The following is a 14,767-nucleotide window of genomic DNA, read 5'->3' as shown; positions in this document are numbered from 1 at the left end:
AGAGCCAGCAGGACACAGCGGTAGCTCTCAGACAAGGTCCCAGGGTACCACATGTTTCTCTACAGCACTGCCAGCCAGAGAGGACAAAAGTTTCACAAGTAAACATGCAAGCTGGCCATTGAGAAAGGTCCCTCTTTTCTTGCATTGCCCTGTAAGCCAGGAATGATGACAATAGAAAATGAAGACTGCAAAGATTAAACCAAATTTAAAGGAACCACACTCAAGAGGATACTTGCACTTCTGAGTTCCTCTGTACTTGGTGAGGAGTTCAGAAAGTGACGTGCACTCCTCTGAAAGAAGTCGCTACAAAAACTCATCACCACTTTATGTGCTGTCCTTATGTTCTGCAATGGCATTTTACTTACCTGTTACCTGTAGCAGCACCAGAAAGAAGACCCCAAGAAAATTTTCAGTGTAAATGTGAGAAAAGTATTACACACACAGTGAGAAGCAGCACGGTGAGGGTGTCATGAATTGTATTTTTCTTCACCCAGGCTATAGATTCAGTCAGGGGTATTGTGCTTACTTGACCCTGGTCGGGGAAAAGGTAAATGTTTCATTTGCTCCAGTAAAGGTGGAGTGAAAGCTCTCTAGGATGAAAAGATTCAAGTATGAGAGGACTACCATCCATCAGTTCAAAACCGCTCCACTTTTTCCAGTCTCTAAATACAGGTCAGTAAGAGAGCAACCGACTGAATTGGACCATCACGACTCTGAAAACAGAGGAGATTCAGACGTACTGGGATGAGAAGAATTAAAGCCAGAGCAGTGCACTGGGAACACAGACTGGTGCATAACCTGTGGGTGTGAAGTTTGGTGTGAAATCAGAGTGCCCCTCCTATGCCATAAAGCTGATAGTACCACCTGCATGCCTGGGGGAGAGTGCAAGGGCGTAGCAGGGTGTCTGAAGGTGCAAAGCCCTCTGGAATAGCAGTGGAGGGCTGCTTCACGTGCAGAGAGACAACCTTGGTGCAATCACAACCCTGCAGCTTTTTGGGCATGGCGACTGCTACCAGATGTCTCACAAACTGACTGGGCAGCATCTCAGAGAGCACTAACTGGCACAGGTCAAACCAGTCAGGGAATGTGCTGGTATTTAAGCAGCATGGGCAATCAGGGAGCCAGCGCTCAAAGATGCTGTGCATTATTCTGCAGCATATTTTCAGCCAGTGTAGCCAAGCTTCCACCATCCCTTGGCTGAGGGTTCCCATCCCATCCCATCCCTGAAACATGGCCTGCCTGGGGGGGAAGAAGAAGTCTCAGCGCTCCACCCCCCACCCCCCGCCTTAAATCTTCACATTTGGGTTGTACTTGTCATCACAGAAAGCCACCTCTTCTACTAAGGTTGTTTCCTCTGCTCCACGTCTGTTACTCTCTTTCCATGCTTACCTGCAGAGATCAAGGGTGCTACAGAAAATCAGAGCAGATGCTACACAGCTATCAGACGTCAGTGATCCCCAGCTGATTGCAACACAGCCTTTTTAGTTCCTTGAGTCATTTTGCAGAGCTTTAGGAAGAAGGGAATTCCCTGCAGCACAGGATCTTGTCGTTATGCAGCACAATCAGGTGCTGTGATGAGATGTTCTTTTCTCACCAAACAGGGTTCCCATGAATCTCTGAGAGGACATGGACGTTCACAGCCTTGTGCGAGACCAATGGGGTCGGCAGATCTGGGCTGGGATTTCTCTCGGTCAGGTATCCTGAGTTCTGTGAGTAAATGTCAGGGTTCAGATGACAAGTGGACGTTGTTCACTACCTCAGCCAGGTGTCCTCCCCTGGCCTGTGGGGAAGGGTCCTCTCTCAGGCAGTGAAAAGGTCCATGACTTACCCTCCCTGCCAGGGCAGGGGGGGAGCAAAACTTGAACGAAGAGACACCCACGACCCACCCTGTTACACACCACACAACCAGAGTAAAAGGGGGAAAGGGAAGGAAGTGTTTTGCTGCTCAGAGATCCAGTAAGCTTCTGAGCACCACAGGGGGCAGGCATGGTTGAAAGGAGAAATCTGACTGTGAGCCTGAGCACCCTGGTTTCCATTAGTTTTTCTGATCTTTAACAGTATTTGATCATACAGAAAGCTATTTCACAGCTTCTCTGTGCCATGACTCTGGTGTGCATAACCTGCGACCATCGGGAGTAATATAACCCACTTGCCCACGCAGCAGGATCGCTCATGAAAGCAAAGTGAACTTGATTCTCGAGCGCTCGGTCCAGATGCTGCGGCTGACACCAGCTCTCACTCCCCCTTACGATACAGGCCACAACACAGAACCTCTTTCTGCAAAGCAACATCAGCTTGTCAAGTAAAATCAATAAAAGCAAGGGAAAAAAATGCCTCCGGCTCTGTAGTGCTTTTATAGCATAGACGTACTTCAGAGTTTGCAAAAAACACAATGCTGAGGAAAGCCCCAGGAGAGCAGAGGGACCAGAACCTAGGAGTCACCTTCGGAGAGGTCTCAGCTCTCCCTCTCCCTCTCTCTCTTGCCATTTTTGGTGACTTTAGCTAAGATAGGTCAAGCCACATGTTTCAGTGGCTTTTCTGCAATTTATCAGCTGTTCCAGTGGGATGAGGATCCAAGAAGTCAAACTGCAACGCTATGCGTGCTTTGAATCTGTGCCTAATGTATGAGAAATGCAACAGAACAACAGCGCCACAAATCATAATTTGTGTCTTCTTATTTGTGCACTTAAGTGTTTTTCCATGTCCAAGCAGTAGAAATCGAAAGTTTTTTTCTCATACACCTCTTATGTGGCCATCAGGCTTTACAATGGCATCTAGCACTGAATGTGCTGGAGCAGCTGGTAACACGGCACTTACACAGACTACACTCTGGAGAGGTTTCAAAATGTAAATACCATCCCACTGGGCCAAAGTCCTGTAGCTGCAATATCTCAGGATGATGAACTTTTGGCAAATAGTCAGGATTCCCACTGAAGGTCTTGAGACAAACCCCAGATGTGGACAGCCCCAGGAGAGGAGATGTGTTGCTTTCCAGGCTCTCCAGCTCTGGAGTAATGAGCCAGGTCAGCATTTCAGGCTTTTTGCTGTAGATGCAGAAGCCCCAGAGCCCAGGGAGGCAAGCTCCAAGTAGATTCCCAGGTGCCGATGGGTGACAGCAGTAAACCTGACAAGGATGTCACCTACTCTGAGCAGCTGAGAGCATGACTGAATTTCACCCATTTCAGAAGCACCAGGTTTCTAAAACATTAATTTCTCAGAATTTCTGATGTGCGGGACGTTTTGAAACTGTCCTAGTACAGCCTAGATTCCACCACAACTGTTCTTCAGAAACACGATCCAGAAAGCCCAGTCTTCATTCAGACCAACTCCACACTCCTCGTCCAACAGCTTCCTAATAGAAACTCCAAAATGGCTCCTTCGAGCCAACGCAGCCTTCAAAATCCAGGCCCAACCATGCTTCATGGACAGGTCTTTTAGGTATAAACAAAGTTTAGAGAACTACTTGTCCCCAAACATTTCCTCTTCTCCTTCTCCATATCCTCTCACATATACTTTGTTTCCTGAACTCCATCCCACAAATTTCACCTGTGTTCGAGCTTGGCAAAATTTTGAAATATTATATGATTTAATGGGAAGTCGTCATTTAATGGTCCAACAAGCAGATATGGTCCAAATCACAGATATTATGTGATCTTATTTAAACAAAACACTTCTATTCAAAATGATGCTTCTGTTTCACGACAGATCTTTAAAAATCTTAACAGAGTATTTCATTTTAGCTGAAGGACGTTAGGACTTTGAACTTCTTTTGACCAAGTTCTTTGGTCACCCACACATACTAAGTGATTACACTTAGACATGTATCCATTTCAAAGGACATATAAGCCCCTGTAAACACGGATGGCCACATGCTTCATGCAGTTCACTACCATCCTACTCCACTGCATACCTTTGGTTATCATTGTTCATTTTCCTCCAGATTATGCCCTTTGGGTTTGCTTTTTCTGACTAGCTGAACCTTTGTTTAGCCCAAAAATTTACAGAATGTCTATTTCACATGGATAAGTGTGAAAAAGTTATGTCGTTCAATACATTGCACCAATAAAAAAAAATATTCCCACTCTTCTTCTCCAAATACCTTTCTCTACTCTTTCTCACAGTCAGACAAACTTAAGACTCAAAGGAATCCTTCTGTCAATATCTCTATTGCGGGTAATCAGTACAAGAGGAGAATACTCAAAGGCACTAATACAATAAGAAAGCTACTGCGCAAGCCCTGGGCCACAGAGACAGTGCACAGTATTTGCATTACCATTTCAAGAAGATTTTTCAAATCATAGACCTTGAAATCTACTATTTGCAAATGAAATTGTTTTTCACCATCCTGGGAATAGGGGTCAAGAAAAAAGCTAATGATGGCCTTACAAATTACACACACAAAATAAGCATCCCTCACATGCAAAGCTGCTCTCAAGAGATCATTTCATTAACAGCTGCACAATCTGAATTTTTTGGTCCTGATATCCATACAGGAACCCAAACAGCCACTGTGAATCACATGGATGTCTCAGGCTTACCTTATCCTGAGTGAATCCCAGCTGCGCTGGGGGGCGATTTGGAGGGCTCCTCACTGAGCTGCTCTGCATGTTGTCCCCGACATTTCCAATCCCCTTTCACTGTGTTTCTCCTTCAAAGACCGTTCAGTCTTACAGAGCTGTGGCTTCAGAAAGAGTAGAAGAGTAGGAGAAAGGGGGTGCTGAGCAGAAACTCCTGGTGTAGTTGTCTGGGAATTATGTTCAGCAACTGGGGTCCTGGCCTGAAAGGACCTTCACAACCGCTTTGTACAAGCTGTAATGCCAAAATGTGCCAAACCCGCTGCTCAGGCATGACACATGTATTTGAGGGTCTGTGTTGCCAGCACAGGAAGACAAGCACCACTGCACAGAGGAGCTACGCCTGGAACACCAAGGCCAGAGCCTCAGAAAGGCTTGAAACGGCTCTGCCATGAAAATGGATCACCAGAAGCCCCCTAAGAAAAGATGTTCAGTAGGAGAGAAGCTTTCTCAATTTAAATGAAAACCCACTTGCCCACTGAACCAACTCGTACGCCCCTGTCATGGTTTGGGCTGGGCTTGCTGCTTTACCCCCAGCCTCACTCTGTATCACCTCCCCAGTGGCCCTGCTGGCATCCTTTCCTCAATTAGAGCTAGCTCTACTAGAGTTAGCTTGCTAACTCTAGAAAGAGTAAAAGAGAAGTTAAGCTATTGTAATGAGGGACTAGAAAAGACAGTCATTTTATTGTGCCACAAGTGCTAATAGCCCATTTTGTAGAAAAAGGTATATTGCTCTGTGGAGCAATAAGCTCTGTGGCTTTCTAGTCATTATCAGAACTTGGCTCCTCAGCAAAACAGCACTGATCCATACACACATCCTCCTCACTGGCACAAAAATTAGGCTAGGGAGCCTTTTGTCCCCCCTTTCTTACTCTTCAGTTCCCAGAAGCCAGACAAGCAAAGTATGCAGACACCTGATTCCTCCTTCAAACAGCTTTACACCATTCACCTCGACAAAGGCAGGCATAAATTACCCCTCTGAGAGGGAAGGTATCAAGCCTACAATTTTCCTATCATACAGCCCGGTTTGCTGACCTTCTCGGATTAGCTCCTCCATGGTTCATCCTAACAATGGGGGGAGCAGTTTAGCTGGGCGAAGGCTTCTCATTCACAGCCACCTGCCACCCACATGGTGGCAAATCCTGAGCTCGGCAGGTCAGGCTGAGAAGGAGGAACACAGTGGGGACCATTCTGGGACACACTACCTTGCCATCCCCTCTGTCTGTCCAGCCACCAGGTCTCCTGCTGCACACTCAGGGCAAGCGATGTTACAGACAAAAACGCCACAACTGACACAACTGAGATTTCCTTTCCTCCTCTACCTGCTGTCAGAGGTGAGGAGAGGGTTTCATATTTGGGTGTTCAGTTTCTGCTGGCCACTGCTTAAACTTATCTCAGAAGGGGTCACCATCCAACAGTTGACCAGGTGCTGTTTATACTTATAATGTTAATGTATCAGTCTTGAAAATACCCACGTTCGAGGACAAGGCCTAGTGTAGCATTTATAGCGACTCAATCAGGCACTACAAGGTCTCTCTTTTCAGCACCTGAAGTTCAGGAAAGTGTGTCCTAATTTCACACCAGCTTGCCAGAGGCAAGCCAGCTCCCGCCACTCTTGACTTGCCATTGCAGGTGGTGGCAGTAAATCACAGTAAGTAGATAGAAAAGTGAGAGCTGAAGGAGGAAAAGGCAGAAAAGTGTTAGGAAAGGACAGCATGTTTTTACTCATGCGAACTGCATGGCTGTAAATCTTCTAGCTCACTGAATTAAGAGGTGCCTGTTACCTTCTCCATGGGTGTTTACTCAACACGGTCCTGCAGCCTTTGCTGGTGTGGATTATTCCTGTGACTACCCATCATTTTCCGATGAAGACAGGATCGGGCCCACAGGTTGCAACTGTCAGTGCTCAAGCTTCATTACTCAGAATAGGATCCAAACAGGCATCTCAATTAATCACACTCATGTATTAGTAAGTAATTCATTAATTCAATAAATTGCTCCAGGCCATAACATAATCAGTCATGTCAGAGATTATAACAAAAATCACAAACCAAAGTGTTAAACATGGGCCCATCCTTGCTGATTCGTCATCTGTAGTAATCACTCATGGCAGAACAGGTATACTTTATATACTTTAAGACAGGTGGCATGGAAAATTAATCATCTTAATTGTGCAGATTTCCTCTATCAGATCTGCTGATTTAGCAATATAGGATCTAAGCTGAAGAAAATTCAGAAGTAGGCCACCTCAGAAAAAATAAACATTTTTGCGATGTGCTCACTGATAGCCAGTAAACAAGTTGCTTGATAAATGGGGACTTACCCACACAGTAACATGTAATTCCTCATCCCCTAACCCTCGGGGACAGGTCTGAGAGGGTGCTGTAGAGACCAAGAGAAGCCACAGCCACATCTGGAGCTGTGAGAGCAAAAACTCCTCCTGCAAACTCCAAGCAAACTCCTCCTGCAACGCCAACAGGCTGCCCAGCATATCACCATCATCCTAATTTCTATTGGCTGTTCCTAAACAGGTCACTGTACCACAAAGGGAAGTCCAATCAATAGGTTCCACTCATTTGGCCCTATCCACCTAGTAATGATTTTATGGCAAAGAACAAGCTCTACGTCACAGAACCCAAAGAACTGAGCTGGAAGGGACCTCAGCCCCTCATCTCCAACTAACCACACTTATCGTTAGCAGGTGCCCATCTAATTTCTGCTCACAAATCTCCAGTAATATCATCATCAGGCAACGTAGCCCACTCTTTCACTTTGTCTATGTTTAGAAATGTTATCTTACCGTCTTCTTACAAGCTAAGCTCATTACTTCTTGTCAAGTCCACCACATACTTGGAAAAGAGACTGCTCCCTTGCTCTGCAGTTGCCTCTGAAGTTTGCTGCCCTCTTCCCCATCCAGTTTCTTTCTGTACATCTATATCAAACTGTGATATTTTGGGGTGCATTTCCCTTCCTATGCAGGAAAAAACTACAGACTCAGATAGAACAAGACTGCCTGTAAATTAATATTTGTGTCATTAAGTTGGTTAAGATAGGTAAAATTAAGTTAAAGCTAGAAGGGAAAGAGAGAGAGAAAGAGAAAAATCTTTTTGAAAATTGCCCTAAATAGAACAGAAGAAAATAACTCATTCCTATTGACAGACCACTCCTATATTTTTTAAGCCCAGAAGAGAGACAGCAAGCTACAATGCAAGGCACAAAATCAGCTGATTTCTCCTCTTTCTGCAAATGAATTAAGTTTTAAGTTTTATAGCATAGTCATAAAGGGCCAGAAGAAGTTACATTTGTAAGCAGAAATTGAAAGAGCTTGCTGAAAAATGCAAAATTCACCTGTTCACATAAAAAAGGGGCCCATTTTCACCACAAAAATTTTTCCCATTCTTTGACTGGTTGTCGTTAACTGAATAGGCTTTTGATATTGTTGCCCCAACTTGCAGATGGCATCTAGAGGTCATGTTATTTAGCTGCACAGATGTGTGTTACCATTTCTCTCTGCTCAATTTTAAGAACACATGTGTCATCTACTAGGGACAATGCAAGATGTACAAATGAACATCTAGTCCATTGTAATGGGACTCGTTACACAGGCTACTTTCACAGCGTAAATTTGTCACTGTAGTTTGCATAATCTGTCTATAACTAAATGTGCAGTTCTTCATATATCCAAAGCCGTTACATTTACAAATTAAATAATTACACCTGTGGTGAGCCAGGTCCTACGTGGTTAGGATTAATGTTTAATTGGCTAGTTTACAGCCATAACAACAGGCCTTGCTCTCAGAAGTGTGCCTACACGCTCCACCTGGTCATATATCAATTACAGACTTTTCTGGCCCTTCATTACAAGAGATGCTTTGAGCTGTCAGAAGCAGCATGAGATCACGAAAGTCCTAATCCTGGAAAGGCCTGGATACTCCCTGTCAGCTGCACAAAAACTCCAACTGCTGCTGAAAGCATTTAGCAACTGGGGAGAATTAGCTCTCTGCAAGAGTGAGTCCTTCCCAAAAAAGAAAAAGGTCGTAGTGATAATTATTTTTGTGTTGTGTTCTGGATGAGCCCAGTAGATATTAGACGTTTTCTTGTCCCTGCCTGCCATATCACCATTTTCTTGAAACTGAGAGCCAGTACACTATGGGTAAGATTCATCCCATGAAGCTGTCTAAGAGTCTAGTCTAAACTCAGCAGGTTTTGTCCCTGTGTAGTCAACTGAGATCGATGGGTGCACTTCAGAGGGCAACATATTTTTTCCTGAAACAGATGACGGAAATACATGAAATGTCTCCCCAAACTGCCGTTTTAGAATACACATCCAGCTTTGCAATGGCTTAGATTTAGCAATAAAAATTATCTGCAAAAAAAAATAAAAATACTTAAATTCTTTTCCAAGCAAAGACCTGGCTTCATTTGAAGTCTGACACTCAGTGCTTTGAGCAGGGGTTAAAGTAACTGAGCAGCACGAGCACAACACAGGTTGTGATTCTAAGCCCATGAGATGCCATTGCTTGGACCATGGATATATCTGGTCCATCTTGTGGTTATAGTACACTGTTTCACTGATGACCAGGTAGGCATGAGCTTCCTGATCTAGGAAAGAAGGTGCATTTCAGATTTTCTCTGCCAACACAACCATGACTCGGGTCTTTTTCTTCACAATTCAAAGACTGAGCAATGCAGGCTTTCTCCTTTGGGGAACAAGTCCAGCTGACCTGTCACTGAGATGAAATACGCCAGATTTCTGTCTATCTTCTGACTGGCCGATCAGGTAGGAAAGGGACCTAACTCTCTTCCACCTGCAATGCATCTATGACTTGAGTTTCTCTGACACCTACGCCAGCATTGTAGGGGCAAATTTACTGCTAAACTGCTGCCTGCCTTTCACATCCTCTATCACTACTAAGCACCAGGGCTGCCCCTATAGTAAAGATGGAGATCCTCTTGTATTCTCCATTGTTCTTGCTGCTGCACAGCCCATGTCATCAGCCACAGCTGACTATCCAGACACACGGAACCCAGTAAATTATAGGAACGTTTCAAACATTCATTCTGGAGTTGGGAGAGCAGAACTATCATTTTGCGGGATCATTATGTTGATCAAAAAGCTGTTGACTCTGTAGTCACAACATGCAACATGCAAACATCCCTCCTAAATCACTGCATTCCAGTTTCAAGCTACAAACCCTCATCTCCACTCGTGCACTGCCACAGAGGCTAGACTCATCAAGGACAGACCAAGAACAGGACTGATAAAAAACTGACCTGGGTACAGTGCAAAAAGCACGTCTGGCTTCCTTTTCACAGCCCCAGCGTTTTCCACTGGTGTGGTTACGCAGTGACTGGGCAGCAGCTGTGGCTGCAGACTGACCTGCTGCAACCAGACCGATAAGCAGGGGCTGCTTGCATTTGCTGTCAAAGTTTTCTTTCTTCTTTTTCGTAATACTGCTTCTTTAGCACTCTGTCCAGATGACATCTGGCTGACACCTGTACATTGAAAAAGCACAGAATGAACTGCTTTTGCAAATTCCATTATCACCAAAATGGTGACAAATGACTCAGGACTTGCAGGAAATTCTACTGTCAGAAAAAGCCATTCTACGGAGAGGCTAATGACTTCTAATAGAAACCTGTGATTTTAAGACTCAGAACTTATAATAAATAATGTTCAAGACAAATGTGTGCTAAATGGTCTCAGTATGATTATCTACAAGGAATTTTATTGACAATATTTAGAGCTATTAAGCATATTGAGACAAAATGTTCCCACAAGTTATTCAAGAGCATCCATTTTTTAATAGATATATGTATACTATAGCTGAAGAATCTAGTAATTCTAAATTCAACTCGGGAAAAACAGTTTGGAAGGAGCAGATAAGTTGCAAACATCAATATTGCAATGTAGAGTTTGAAAAAAACTCAGAATTGTTTTCAGTGTCTTCAGAATGAGCCTCCCTGGATCTAAAACTATTTGATGTCAATGGGAAGGCTCCTCTAAGTAGTCTTTTGGAGGCTTAGAAACTCTTTACAGTCATCAGAATCAAAGGGAAAGTCTTGCCTTTGGACAGAAACATCTTGGCAGAATACAAAAACCACGTAATAAAAATCAAAGCAAGATGGTCTCTTCTGAACAGCAGGAATTTCCTTTTAACTTGTGTAGCCTTGGATTGGTGAGAAGAGGTGGGGTCTGTGGCCAGCAACACGGTTTGGGCTGGATGTGGATGAGAAAAAGCGAGAAGCTTCAGGTACATAGAGCTGGGCCACAGGCTCCTTGGCTTTGTATGTGGTACAAATACAGGTATTTTGTGGTAGCTCTAAATAAATTTTTAAAAAACCCAAACAAACAGAGAAACGTTGAGTTGCACGAAATGGTGGAAATTCTCACAAATGGTCCACTGAAACTAACTAATTGGTCTTGCACAGCTCTAAGTAAAAGCTATAGTTGTGTTGCTCAGATACTGGGTTTACAAAATAGCAAATTTCTCAACAATCCGGATACAGTTTCCTCTTAAACAAACTGCTTCTACGTAATTAAAAGGACAGAATAAAAAAAAAAACTTTCCTAGCGTAATTAGAGTTGCTCAAACTAATGGTCCAAGGAATTCCCAAATACTCAGATGCCCTCTTAATTGCAGCTGAGCAGCTATAATGGTAAAAAGCAGTTCCAGCTAAATAAAGGCTGGAGGGTAGACAAGCTGTAAGATTCATTCTTGCTGGAAAACCTGCCAAGGCCAAGCACTGAGCACATGACAGCTGCAAGCAGCACCATTTCCCCATTCTGCAATAAAGTTGACAAATTAAATGACATTTAAAACAAGAAATCTTGCTTGAATATTGGTGCAAAAATATGCCACAATTTACTTCTGGAAGGGAATATCCTGCTAAGACTGAGGAAATGGCTATATCAAGGGACAAAAAGCCCAAATATTTTAAAAGCAAAGGGCTGTTATTCTCTGTACATGTCCCTATTCTCATTAAATATGAAGGATGAAGACCAGTTCTTCCCAGAGTACAAACGCATTCCTGACTTCAAGTAGATGGCTTCAGTAGGATACCTTCTACATTAGGCATATGTTTCAGCACTTCAGTAAGCCCAAGGCTGATTTTTCAAACAATTTGATCACACAAGTAAACAGTAATAAAAGGGATTTGGGAAATAAATGTTCAAAGAAAGCCCTCATTAGTTTCTGTATTTTGGGGCTAAAAACCAGGTTGACTCCCAATGCAGGGTGTGAAAGAGGACTAGTTTTTCATAAGGGTTTAGAAGCCGGCTCCTTATTGCAACACTTAAAGCATTACCACAGGCAGTTCTGAAAAGGTGGCCACACGGATGCCAAACTGGTTTGAAAATACGCCACTTCCATGCACACTTTTTCATCACTACTTTTAGGTGACCCGATATTCTTTCCATAATATTCACATGTTCTTATGTTTAAACTATATTGATATATATGATCTGTGACCATCTTTCAGCTGGTACATAAGTGCTAAAAATTGCACATGTCAAGGTAGACGGGTAGATTGGTAGTACTACTACTGTAGATTGGTACTCAGTAAATTTGACGTGAAACACCTATTTCAGCTTATCCCGAGGTTTTCATGCCCAGTGGCTTTGTAGGTGGGGTGGTGGAGAGGGGTGGAGTTTGGGGTGGAAGAAAGCCTGACGTACTGGATCAAATCCAATGGAGGGCCACTACAATGGCCTGGGGGTCGCAGCACAGGATGTTTGAGGGGAAGGTGGGAGAGCTGGGGCTGCTCAGCCTGGCAAGGGAAGGCTCAAAGGGGATGCCGTCGTTGTCCACAGCTAGTGGTTACAGAGAAGACAGAGCCAGGCTTTTCTCAGGGGTGCACAGCAAAAGGACAAGAGGCAATGGGCACAACTTACAGCAATTAGACATATGGAGAACACTTCTCCATAAGAGTGGTCAGACACTGGAACCAGTGCCCAGAAAGCTCATGGGATCTCCAGTCTTGGAGATATTCAAAACTCAACTGGACAAGGCCATGAGCAACCTAGTCTTAACTTTGAATTTGGCCCTTTTTGAGGAAGGGGAGTTGAGATCAGACAATCTCCAAAAAGTCCCTTTCAGCCTACATAACTCTATGACTGCATGATTCTGTACACAAAGGATTTAAATGCACATAAATCTTTGGCAGACTTTGTCAAGGCATTTTCTGGTGACATTTGCATATGGATGTTTTCATTTGCATATACAGAAATTCCTGGGTCTTAAGCAGTATGCAGGTTCTAAAATTTCCTTTTTCTATTTTAACTGTGTTCTCTGTCATCAAAATGAGATATACTAGCAGGCAAACACCATTTGCTTTTACTGATGCTGAGATACCTAATGGTATTTTCCCTTAGAATATTTTTTCCTCCAAACCACTAAGTCTGAATATATGTTCATACATGACTATACCTCTAAAATTATAGAAGAGAAAAATATAGGCAAGCATTACACTAGACAATTCAAGAAAGTAATTAAAAATAAATCTTTTTGCTTCCACAGACGGATTATAATAAACCCATAACTCAGTTTCATGTAGCTTGACCTAAGGACACATCAACTTGTTCGTAACAGCGATACTTTTCAAAGTGTCACAGGCACAATATATCTCATTTCTTTTTCTCTAAACACACATGAAGAAAACCCATTAAATGTTTTGGATTTAGTCAATACATTTGGATATCTTTTTCTGTTTCCTAAGAACTCTTTGTCCAAACTGAGAAGTATTTCTCATAGCTCAGACAGTAAACACTATAAAGAGAGAGGTTTTTGAAAGCCTAAGAAAGTAAGAATACAGCAGTCCTGTCTCTGCCTGATGGTCCAGCGATGCTAGGATCCTGCCTTCAACAGCAGCCAGAAGCAGGCATCTGAAGTGGAGTGTAACAGGGAGGTATATAAGCTACTTACCCTGAATACTCCTCCAGCCTCCACCAATTTGCAGCACAGGCACTTTCTGAGCTTGAGGTGCTTTCTGTGTAGTCAGTAACCTCCATAGATTGCTGAGTGCTACTGGCCAGCTTGGTCCATTATTCTTATGTATGAAGTCAGGACTGCTGATTTCTGTTATGCACCATTTGGGATTAAATTTTCTTTTTTCCTCTTTTACTACACGGTTCCTCAGCCATGCAATATCTTTCTGCATTTCTGCACAATGAGCTTTCACCTTTACTACTCTGAAGATTTTAGTATCATCCATACAAGTTTGTCAATAGTCTATATTCACCCAATTTTACAGAGGATTATTCATAAATGAATTCATAACTTCATAGGTTGAATTGCACAGGTCTCAGCACAAAGCATTCCGGAGCTTTATTAGTAACCTCTCTCCCCTGGGAGAACTGATGATTTTTACCCTGTTACCTATCTTTTAAACAACTGCTTACCCTTTCGAGGGCCTTTCCTCTTATCCTCAGCTGCCTGGTTTCCTAAAGGGACCATTTTGTGGGAACTCAACAAAAGGAGGTGCTGATCTCTTCTCCCTGGTATCCACTGAGAGGATGTGTGGGAATGGCTCAAAGCTGCGTCGGGGGAGATTCAGACTTGATATTAGGAAGCATTTCTTTACTGAGAGGGTGTTCAAATGCTGGAACAGGCTTCCTAGAGAGGTGGTCAACGCCCCTTGCCTGGCATTTGGACAATAACATGATAACATGCTTTAACTTTTGGTCGGCCCTGAAGTAGTCCAGCAGTTGGACTAGATGATCCTTGTAGGTCTCTTCAAACTCAACTATTCTATTGCAAATTCTATTCTATTGTAAACTTTGTCAAAAGGCTTGGAAATTTATGTGGATGGTATCAACACAGTCTGCTGGAGCTACATGAAAAGAAGACCAATAGGAGGCACACCTTCCCACTACAAAAAAGCATAGCGACTCTTCCTCCAAACATAATATTCATTCTTCTTTCCACAGATTCTACTCCATTCCTGTTTCAGCAGATCTGCTCAGTACAGATGTCTGTCTCTCATCATAGAGAGTCCCCTTAAAAATCATCATCCTATTTACTTCCTTACAAACCGCAGAAAACAAGGAGTCCTGCAAGAGAAGCTTTACATCAGAGCTCATAGCTCAGCTGCTTTATCCCCGCATTCCTCTGGGATGCCGGGATGAATACAATCTCATCCCAGTAACTCACTGATGTTCATTTTGTCTCTGTTCTAAAATGATCACCGATACT

The sequence above is a fragment of the Larus michahellis genome, chromosome 1 (assembly GCF_964199755.1).
Source record: "Larus michahellis chromosome 1, bLarMic1.1, whole genome shotgun sequence".
In the NCBI taxonomy this organism is placed as follows: Eukaryota; Metazoa; Chordata; class Aves; order Charadriiformes; family Laridae; genus Larus; species Larus michahellis.
The sequence above is the reverse complement of the archived record's forward strand: the minus strand, read 5'-3'. Positions refer to the sequence as shown.